Here is a 10,590-nt window from a genome sequence, read left to right as displayed (position 1 = left end):
TAAAAAAAAAAGAATATTGACATGTGCACAAAGATGGATATTCATGAAGTTGTTTATTGCAGTGTTGCTTGTGATAGTCAACCAGCTAGGAACCTGAATGTCCATCAGTACTCTGTGTGTGTGTGTGTGTGTGTGTGTGTGTGCACGCGCGCTTGCACACACATAAAGGGGGAGGGAGTTACCGAGAGAAAAAGAAAGAGACTTCAATAAAGATTCGAACAGCTTTACGGTTTTTTTGATGATGCTTTTATGTTGTATACCATATACTTCTCTATTATTTACATTTTTCAAGTGATTTGAAAACAATAAAAGAGAAAAAAAAGCAAGCCACAGACCTGTGTAGAATTCCCAAAGAACTCTACAGAAGCAGATACACATTTGTTAATGTATATTATTACTGTCTGATAAAAATGCACAACGGCTCCCAGTGGCTCCTGGGGGTGACAGCGCGGCCGTGGGAGATGGAGCGGAGGGCTTCCCACCCCCACGCCGCGGGTCCACGGACGCTTCACAAGCTAGTCCACTGCTGAAATTAAAAAGCAGCCCCGGTGGCTCAGCGGGTTAGCGCCGCCTTCGGTCCAGGGCGTGATCCCGGGGTCCTGCGTCCAGTCCCACGTCGGGCTCCCTGCGTGGAGCCTGCCTCTCCCTCTGCCTGTGTCTCTGCCTCTCTCTCTGTGTCTCTCATGAATAAATAAATAGAATCTTAAAAAAAAAAAAGAATAAAGAAGTAAACACATGCCAGTAAAGGGGAGGGGAGGGAATGGCAGCCGCTCTCAAGCTCAAGAGGAAGACGAAGAGGTGATTTCAAGGTCAGGAACAGGGAAGCCGGGGATCCCGGGGTGGCGCTGCGGTTTGGCTCCTGCCTTTGGCCCAGGGCGCGATCCTGGAGTCCCGGGATCGAGTCCCACGTCGGGCTGCTTCTCCCTCCTCCTGTGTCTCTGCCTCTCTCTCTCTGTCTATCATAAGTAAATAAATAGATATTTAAAAAAAAAAAAAAAGAACAGGGAAGCATGAGCAGGCAGCAGAGACCTCCAAGGCGACAGAGAGCGTGGGAACCTGGATGACGTGGGGATGACGTGGGCACGCGGATGATGACGTGGGCACGCGGGGTGTGGGTGACGGCTGAGCAGCGTCGACAGAGAGCGTGGGAACCTGGATGACGTGGGGATGACGTGGGCACGCGGGGTGTGGGTGACAGCTGAGCAGCGTCGACAGAGAGCGTGGGAACCTGGATGACGTGGGGATGACGTGGGCACGCGGGGTGTGGGTGACGGCTGAGCAGCGTCGACAGAGAGCGTGGGAACCTGGATGACGTGGGGATGACGTGGGCACGCGGGGTGTGGGTGACGGCTGAGCAGCGTCGGCGAGCACTGGTGGGGACGCCCTCAAGGGGCAGCACAGCGTGGGAAGACAGAAGTGAGGGAAGGGACGTGATCGAAGAGCCAGTGTGAGACCGGCTGTGGGAAGAGAGACAGAGGTTGGCTTCCAACTGGAAGAACCCGGGGCAAGCATTAAATAAAATCAGTGATTGTGTTTCTGTGAAAACCAAAACAGTTTTCTTGAGTTAGAAAAGTTCCTTAAACCATGATCATGGGCTGCCCATGCCTCAGCTAATGTGATTCATAACGATTGACCCTTTGGAGCAATTGGATCTCTTTATCTCTATTATTTTGGTTTTTTTGGTTGTTGTTGTTTTTTTGGTTTTGGCCAAACTTTTTAATTCAGTATTCTGTAGTTGCTCAACACACACTTAAATGGTCTTATTGGGGGAAGGGAAAGGGGAGGTTCTTGTAGATTCCCAAGGAAATGTCAGAAAGGCAAAATATGGCCAGCATTATCCATTTGCTTTTTTTGGATTTACGGGGTGAATAGCACTTTCTTTATATAAGCATCTGATCTCAGGTTTTTCATTACGAGAACATTGAGATTTCAGTTTGAAGACACTCTGAAATCCAAAGAGTAGCATACCCCAACCACCCTCTAAGCTACCGACCTGTAGCTTGTTTGTACAGGCAGAAGGATTCACTTCTCCACTTTAGAAGGCTAGATGTTTGTGGAAGGTCTTAGAATTGCTTTGCCTCATTTACTGGGAAAAATCAGATATAGGAAGTGGCCTTTAGGGACACTTTTAACGTGAAAAATTACAACACTAGTACACAAGTCAAGTCTTAACACATTTAACATTTGCTTATTGAAAGCAATGTCATAAAGTCAAATAAGATTAAACAAGGTTTACTCCTTTCCCTCACAAGAACATAATAATTATGGAAGGGAAATTTAATAAGAAATTTTAAAAAGGTAACACAATTTTTCCTTTTAGTAGTCCTTGGGTAGTTATGACAGAAAAGGTTCCACTTTTTTGTTTGTTTCTTTGAACAGGGATTTTGGTCCAAAGTTTTGTTTTGTTTTTAATATCTGTTTCTGCCTCCCCCTCTCTCAGATCGGCTTCCTCCATGGCCACCACCTCTTGGTGCTCTGCAGCTTGAACTGCTGTAGGAATCACGTGGAGGAGGGTACCGCCTTTCCATAGAAGGGGGAAGCCCTCTTTCTTGTCTGCCAACCTGATCAGGACCACTTGAGTAGAGATCACTTCGGCTGCTTGAGTGTCTTGACTGCCACCATATCCATCACGTGAGCTTCTATAATCATCGTAGTAACTACTTCCACCATAAGATGGTGGGGGCCCTCGTGTAGGTGGAGCACTACGTGAGATACCATAACTCTCATATGAATCTCTGTAGGAACCTCCACTTGCATGATCTGAGTAGTCACGATCAGGACCATAGCCATCTCTAACACTATAGCCTCTTGACAGGTAGACATCATGTGACCTGGAATGACCATAATCACGGTAAGTATAATCTCTTGGTGGCGGTGCATAATCTCTTGTATCACGAGAATCTGGGTAGTCTCTGCTTGAATAGCTGTCTTTAGTAGAATATCCATCGTCTCTTGGGGACAAATACACATCTCTACGAGAGGGCAGGAGTTCTCTTCGAGGTGGGCCTCCATAACTATCTCTTCTGCATGACACAGGAGCTCTTCCTCCCATTCCACTGCTGCTGCGAACTGGTCCTAAAGCGGCAGATCTTTTAGGAGGAGTACTACCACAAAGTCTTCTTTTTACTGGAAGTGGTCCCCTGGAAGAACTCATGTTAAAATTCATGGATTAGCCACAATCATCCATGTGCCCTCCACGTGAGGGAGGTCTCCTGGTTCCACCACTTCCTCCTCTTCCGCCTCTAAGACCTCTCGGAAGGCCTCTGCTTCTTAGAGGTGGAGGTGGTTCATGTCTACTACTTTCAAATGATGGTTTAGTGGCTTGTTCTACCTTGATGGCTTTTCCATCTAAGGACTTTCCATTAGTGTCTCTGGCTGTATCCTTAGCATCTGCTGGGCTCTCAAAGATGACAAAAGCAAATCCTTTTGATTTGTTGGTTTCGCGATCTTTCATCTATAGAACTTCCACTATTAGTCAATATTTGCCAAATACTGCTTCAAGGGCTTTTTCATTTGTTTCTGTATTGAGGCCACTAATAAAAAGCTTTCCTGGAAGATCTACTTCAACCATTTTTCCCCCTGGTGAGAGTCGGAGGAGTGACCGTTCCAAGTTCCTATGACCCACTGGCAGGGGCTTCGTAGCAGCTCAGCACGAGGGAGGGCCGCTGGTTCTGAGAATGGAAGAGGGAAGCCGCTAGCACTACTGCACAACTATTTTGTATTTCTGCAGCAGGACTTGGGATTTAACTTTTGCCATAGGACAGAATGGATAATATTAGAGAAGAGGAATGTGTATGCAACAAACTCACCTGTGATATTAATAGGAAGGAGACTGACCTGAGAAAATTGCATAGTAAACATGCTATTTGTGTAAAATATCCTTAAAATCCATATAAAATCTATACAGTCTCCCTGGATGTGATACATAAAGATATAGTAAGAATGCATGCCGAGTTGAAACCAGCTAAACTGGAATGAATTTGTGTTTGGAGGAGAGAGACATAATATACCATGGACTTAAGAAGAGCCAGGCTCGTGGCGCAGCAGTTTGGTGCCTGCCTTTGGCCCAGGGCGCGATCCTGGAGACCCAGGATCGAGTCCCACGTCGGGCTCCCGGTGCATGGAGCCTGCTTCTCCCTCTGCCTGTGTCTCTGCCTCTCTCTCTCTCTCTCTGTGACTATCATAAATAAATAAAAAAAATTAAAAAAAAAAAGTTTAAAAGAAGAGCCAGGCTCTTGCTGAAGGAGACACATATGGTATCTATTGTATGTGTCACTTCTTATTTCCCCTGAGTAAGATTAAATAATTGTATGTTTTGCTCTTCAAAAATCTTCTCTGGCTGTTCTTTTTTTCCTGGTGCAATTGGCCAGCGTATTCTGATCCACAGAAAGAGGAAGGCATGGCAGGGGGCCAGGAGAGTGGGCATTTCTTCCTCTCCTCTGCCTTCTAGGCACAGGTGAATGGCTTTGAAATCATGCACCATGAAGTCATAACACTCACTAAGCTAGATATGTTTTTCAGGAAATATGTATGTAATGGCAGCTTCTTATGCTGCCGGTTTTTATACAAAGCTGTGCACTTTGGGAACCATTTTGCTCTCACACTTGTCATGTGTTCAGCTACAAACAGTCCACCTTAATTTTCAAAGTGAACAATTTGAAGTTTTAAAATAGGGAAAGTTAGGGGCATCTAGGTAAGTCAGTTGGTTAAGCATCTGCCTTTGGCTCAGGTCACCATCTCAGGGTCCTAGATAGAGTCCTGCATGGGGCTCCCTCTCAGCGGGGAGTCTGCTTCTCCCTCTTCCTCCACCCCTCCCCCCACTTGTGTTCTCTCTTGCTAGCTCTGCTTTCTTCCATAAATACTTTAATAATCTTAAAAGGGAGCCCTGGGTGGCTCAGCGGTTAACTGCATCTGCCTTTGGCTCAGGTCGAGATCCTGGGGTCCCGGGATCAAGTCCCACATTGGGTTCCCTGCATGGTGCCTGCTTCTCCCTCTACATATGTCTCTGCCTCTCTTTCTGTGTCTCTCGTGAATAAATAAAATCTTTAAAAAAAAACCTTATTTTTTTTAAATAAGGGAAACTAAAAAATAAAACTGAAATGAGAAGTCAGTGAGATTTCATTAAATATATTTGGACATTATTGTATATCACAGCACCAAATATTTGAGTTGCATCCTGTGGGAACCAGTAAATATAATCAGTGATCTTGATATGATGACATCATATTGCCAAAAATTTTAGGATCATAGCAAATTATCTTACCTTTTAAAATGTGAATTTTCAGGAAGAATTTTGAGTCTAGTGAATGGCACGGATCTGAGAATTCTTCTACTAAATGGTAGTGACAATTCACCTTGAGGTTTTGATATGCCCTCTAGGTTTCGTGAGTTCTAGCATCCAGTCAACCTTCCAAATGCTATCCTTTTGTGATGAACTTGATCTTGTCTGTGAGCCGGGGGCAGCAAATTAACACAACAGAATTTTATTCGGCTTGGTTGCAATAATGGAAATAAGTACCCCTGGCAAAAGGTTCAGAGAAGGGAGCATTCTCACATATTGCCACTAGATGTGTGGATTGCCACAACTTCTTCTGCACAGCAGTGTGGTAGTATCTCGTACACTAACATAACTCATATGCCCCTGATGGTGAAGAAGCAGGCCACCAAAGGAAGCAAGCAGAAAGCAACTTGTTTCTCTCCCTTCAGTGGCCTTTCAAGCCTCTGGTAGGATTTTTTTTTTTCCTTCTCCCTAACTAAAATTTCAGGCAGTTTACATAACTTTTTCTGCCATTAAAAAAAAAAGTTTCTGGTCACTTTTATTCACAACGTTTAAAATGTTCAGTCCTGTGTAAAAGTTAAAACTGGATTTTATGCAAAGCTTCTCCCTTCATGGGGCAGATGCTATAGAGGGAAAGGAGGGGCTGGCTGGCTTCTCCTCTGCTTCCTTCATGCCTCTACTCCTGGCCCAGGCAGGAGGTAGGGAAGAAGAGGCAAGGATGAGGAGGCCGGGAGAGGTAGTGCTTGTCTAGTACTTGCTGTTAAAAAGTGAGGATGGATGTGCTTTCGACTTGGTAGATCCTCAGAGCTAACATTTCTTTTCCCATAGAACACTTTCCTCAAGGTTTGACCACCCGGAACCTCCAGCTGTGACTCTGCAATGTGCAGAGTGCCACTTGCAAGGGCTACTTTTAATGTCTCCCCCTGCCCGGGTAGTCCACATTTTTTCCCTGTTTGTAGATTCCCATTGCTCCACAGGCACCTCTTGAGCAGAATTCAGAATTGCTCAAGGCTGCCTCTGTCCTATGCACCATATCTGGTCCACGAGCCACACCTCACACTTTCTTGTCCCTGCTGTCAGTGGAAACGAAGTGCAGGGCAGAGGCAGCTTTTTACTTTGCTATTTCAGGTGACTGCAGTCACCCTTTTGACTCCAGAATTATTTGGGGGCAAGAGTCATAAACCAGTTCATCATGACCTTAAACTCCAGGGGACACACATAGAGTTCTCACAGTGGTCTCCTGAAACCCCTCACTACCTTGGGATGAGGAGGACACATCCTGCACTGCTGCATTGGGGTGACATGAAGGATGGTGCCACAGCTGTCCAAGAACCCTCTCCAGAGAAAGTGTCTCTCAGCCCCTGCCTCTCCTACCCATGTTCCTGGCTCTTAAGTAGGTGTTGGCCAAAAGGCTTCCAAACCAGCTTTGACCCCGCCCTTGCAAGCCCCACCCATATGTTGGTATGTGGAATGTGAAATCTTTTTCTCAGATTCTTGGGACCGCTGGTTAAAACTGAGTTATGTTTTACATTTTGTTAATTCACATTCCCTTTGACTTAGCCCTTTTTGGAAATCTATTCTATAGATGTGGAAGTACTGGCATTCAAAGATATTTATAGGAGTAGTGTTTGTGGTGGAAGAAAAAAAGAGGGAGAAAGAGAGGGTGGAAGGATGAAGGAAAGAGAACCTAACTCTCCATCTGTAAAGGAATGGAATGCTTGAATAAATCACATATGTATGCACAATGGACTATTATGTATCCATTAAAAATAATGAGTTATACCTTATCTGTTAACTGAAGGGAAGTATATTCTATAATATTTGTGGGGTATAAAGGAGATTGCAAAGTGATTGCAAAGCGTTTAGTGTGTTCTATTTTTTTAAAGATTTTATTTATTTATTCAAGACAGAGAGAGAGAGAGAGAGAGAGAGAGAGGCAGAGACATAGGCAGAGGGAGAGGCAGGCTCCCTGCAGGAAGCCCGATGCGGGACTCGATCCCAGTACCCCAGGATCACGACTTGAGCCAAAGGCAGACACTCAACCACTGAGTGTGTTCTATTTTTGAAGAAACCCTACTTGTTTGTGTATGTCTGTAAGTGTAGAGGAGGGTGGGAAAGGGCAAGCCCACATTATTAATAATGAGCATCTCAGTGGGTGATGATGACAGCAAGAGTCAGGGGAGCTTCATCATTTCGAAAATATATTGTGAAATTGTTGTGCATATTATAGCAAGCATATGTATTCTGGCAATTAAAGAATAATATTATAATATTATAAAGAAAAATAAAGGAACTAAAATGAAATAGGAAGAACAAACTGATACAACTATAAAAAGAAAACACCCAGAAAATGTTACGAGTTCTAAAAAATCTTCAAGGAACAGATCATTCCCATGTTATAAAAGCTATTTGCAGAGCCTAGGAAAAATGGAAACCTTCCAACTTAATTTTCAGAGGCTAGATTTACCAAGATAACAGAACCGAAAAAGAAAAGTAGGCTGATTATTCATGCAAAAATCTAAAACATTAGCAAATTGAATCAGCATATTTAAAGGATAAGGCAAGATGGTCAGTTCAGGTCAAATTATCCTAGTAACACACGTAGCTTAACATTAGTAAATGTGTTAGTATAACTTACAACCTTAACAGAGTAAAGGAAGAAACCATAGATGCTAAAAAATAATTTGATAAAATTCAGCAGTAATTTCTAATTTTTTAAAAAGCTCATTAGCAAAGAATATACAGATCTTGCCTTCAATTGATACATCATGCTGCTATATTTCCATGTCCTAATGTCCAGTCCTCACTCATCTGCATAGATAGGACAAGCACTTGCCCTCTCCTGCTCACCCCCTACTTTCCTGCTGAAATTGACTCACAAGAACCTCAGTAAGAAGTTTGAGGGGTTATAGCAGCAATGTCCACAATAGCCAAACTGTGGAAGGAGCCCTGGTGTCCATCGAAAGATGAATGGATAAAGAAGATGTGGTCTATGTATACAATGGAATATTACTCAGCCATTAGAAACGACAAATACCCACCATTTGCTTCGATGTGGATGGAACTGGAGGGTATTATGCTGAGTGAAGTAAGTCAATCGGAGAAGGACAAACATTGTATGTTCTCATTCATTTGGGGAATATAAATAATAGTGAAAGGGAATAGAGGGGAAGGGAGAAGAAATGTGTAGGAAATATCAGAAAGGGAGACAGAACATGGAAGACTCTTAACTCTGGGAAACGAACTAGGGGTGGTGGAAGGGGAGGAGGGCAGGGGGTGGGGGTGAATGGGTGACGGGCACTGAGGAGGGCACTTGACGGGATGAGCACTGGGTGTTATTCTGTATGTTGGCAAATTGAACACCAATAAAAAATAAATTTATTGTTAAAAAAAAAAAAAGACAGACATACAAATCCAAGCCGAAGGGCTTCACTTCCCAAAACGTCTGAGGAAGAAATGGTACAGATTCTACGAACTCTTCCAGAAACCCGCAAAGGAAGGAACAGGTCCCCACTGGTGAGGCCTGCTTCACTCTGACCTCAAAGCCTTGTCTGGCCTAGAAAATGAGAGAACAACTTATATATGTTGGCAAATTGAACACCAATAAAAAATAAATTTACAAAAATAAATACATACATACATACATAAATTTAAAAAAAAAAAAGAAGTTTGAGGGGAGGAGGGGAGTGAGTTTGAGGTACGTATTCCTCTGTTTCTATCCCTGCAAGGTCACCTGAGCTGTCACTGGACCTTTCAGGGCCTGACTCCCCAGGACTCTTTCTCTCAGGGTTCTGATAACCACTCCCTCCATCGTTTCTTTGACTTATACTTGACAGAAATGTCTCTGCTCCTAAGCCCTGGGCTGTTGCACCAGCCTTTGTGGTGCTCTGCACCGAGATCTTTGTACAGATTCTCTTTATTCGCAGTAGCCTCATTCTATGAAGTTGCTGAGAACACGAATTCAGGGATTACTAAACCACTGCTCCCCAGGGAAATACAGGGTTAGGGTTCTGCAAGACTTTGGTCACAACATTTTTGTCAACTGATCAATGCAGAACCATGTTTTACATTTGTTTTCTGTTTAAAGGGACCTTATTTAATATTTGCCATTAATTTATGAACATTGAGCTCGTAGCCAACAACACTGTAACTTATGCCTGAATAAAGCTTATGGAACACACAGATTCGCTCTATAAGGCACACTGCAGCTGTTCTGTGGTTAGGGATACTAGGCAGTACTTCAGTGGTATGCTTGGTGGCCATTTTAAACAGCAAAATTGTCCACGAAAGTACAAAAATCCAAAAAAGATGTCACCAAGTCGACTGTGAAGACACTTGAGAGCTGAAACAAGAATACAGAGTGTTGCCTTGTTCAGCTTCAGCGAGAGGGTGCATGTCAGTTACAAGTTGTTTTTGCCACTCTACATGTGTCTGAATAACTGTGGAAGCACCACACCTATTGATTTTAGGGTTACAAATAAATTTTAACAAGCAGACGAATTTGCAAATATGGAATCATGGACAATGAGGATTAACTCTATTCCTTTTATAAACAAATTCTTCTCAGATTATATTATTTCAAAATGCCATTGGTTTCTTACTGGAAGTCTGATTTTATAGCCGTGTGTCCCTGAGATCTACTGCAAATGCCATATCAAATGGTAAAAAATTAGAAGTATTAAAAGGATTTTTTTAAAAGGCTGCTATACCATTCATTGTGCTGGAAAACTTTAGCCAAAGTGATAAGAAATAAAAATAAAATATAAAGATCGAGAAGGGAAGACAAAAATGTCTTTAACATAAGACAACATGATTATCCACCCATAAAATCCAAAAGAATACATTAAAACGTATTTAGCCAATAAAAATGCAGCAGTGTGTATGGGGATAAAATCAACATATCAAAAGTAATAGCTTCCCTGTTTGCTAACCAAAAGCAATTGGAAAATGTAATTGAAAAAAAATCTACTCACAATACCAACAAAGTCTCTACAACAATTCCTAGGAATAAATTCAACAAGCAAAATGTAACACTTGTAAGAACAAAAAATAAAATTTATTAAAGGACAAAAAAGAGCATTTGAATAAACGGAGAACTAAATCATGTTCCTAGTTTGGATAACTCAATATACTTAAAATGTCAATTGCCCTTAAATTAATCCATAAATTCATGGCAATACAAGCCAGAAATCCCTTCCCAAGCCCAAATCTTCCAACCCAACTCATGTTTTCAAAAATTCATCTGGAAGAGAATATGCACCAGACCAGCAAAGATTCCTTTGATAAAGAGACTAATGAGGGTATCAAAGTAC

At 42.8% G+C, this 10,590-nt stretch overlaps 1 pseudogene; it reads right to left on the bottom strand.

Annotated features, from left to right (window-relative positions):
- Positions 1-2,276: 2,276 nt before the first annotated feature.
- LOC100685041 overlaps positions 2,277-10,590 on the bottom strand; it is a 34,353-nt pseudogene continuing 26,039 nt past the window's right edge.

The sequence above is a fragment of the Canis lupus genome, chromosome 25 (assembly GCF_011100685.1).
Source record: "Canis lupus familiaris isolate Mischka breed German Shepherd chromosome 25, alternate assembly UU_Cfam_GSD_1.0, whole genome shotgun sequence".
Classification (NCBI taxonomy): Eukaryota; Metazoa; Chordata; class Mammalia; order Carnivora; family Canidae; genus Canis; species Canis lupus.
Note: the sequence above shows the minus strand (reverse complement) of the source record. Positions and strands in the feature narration are given on the sequence as shown.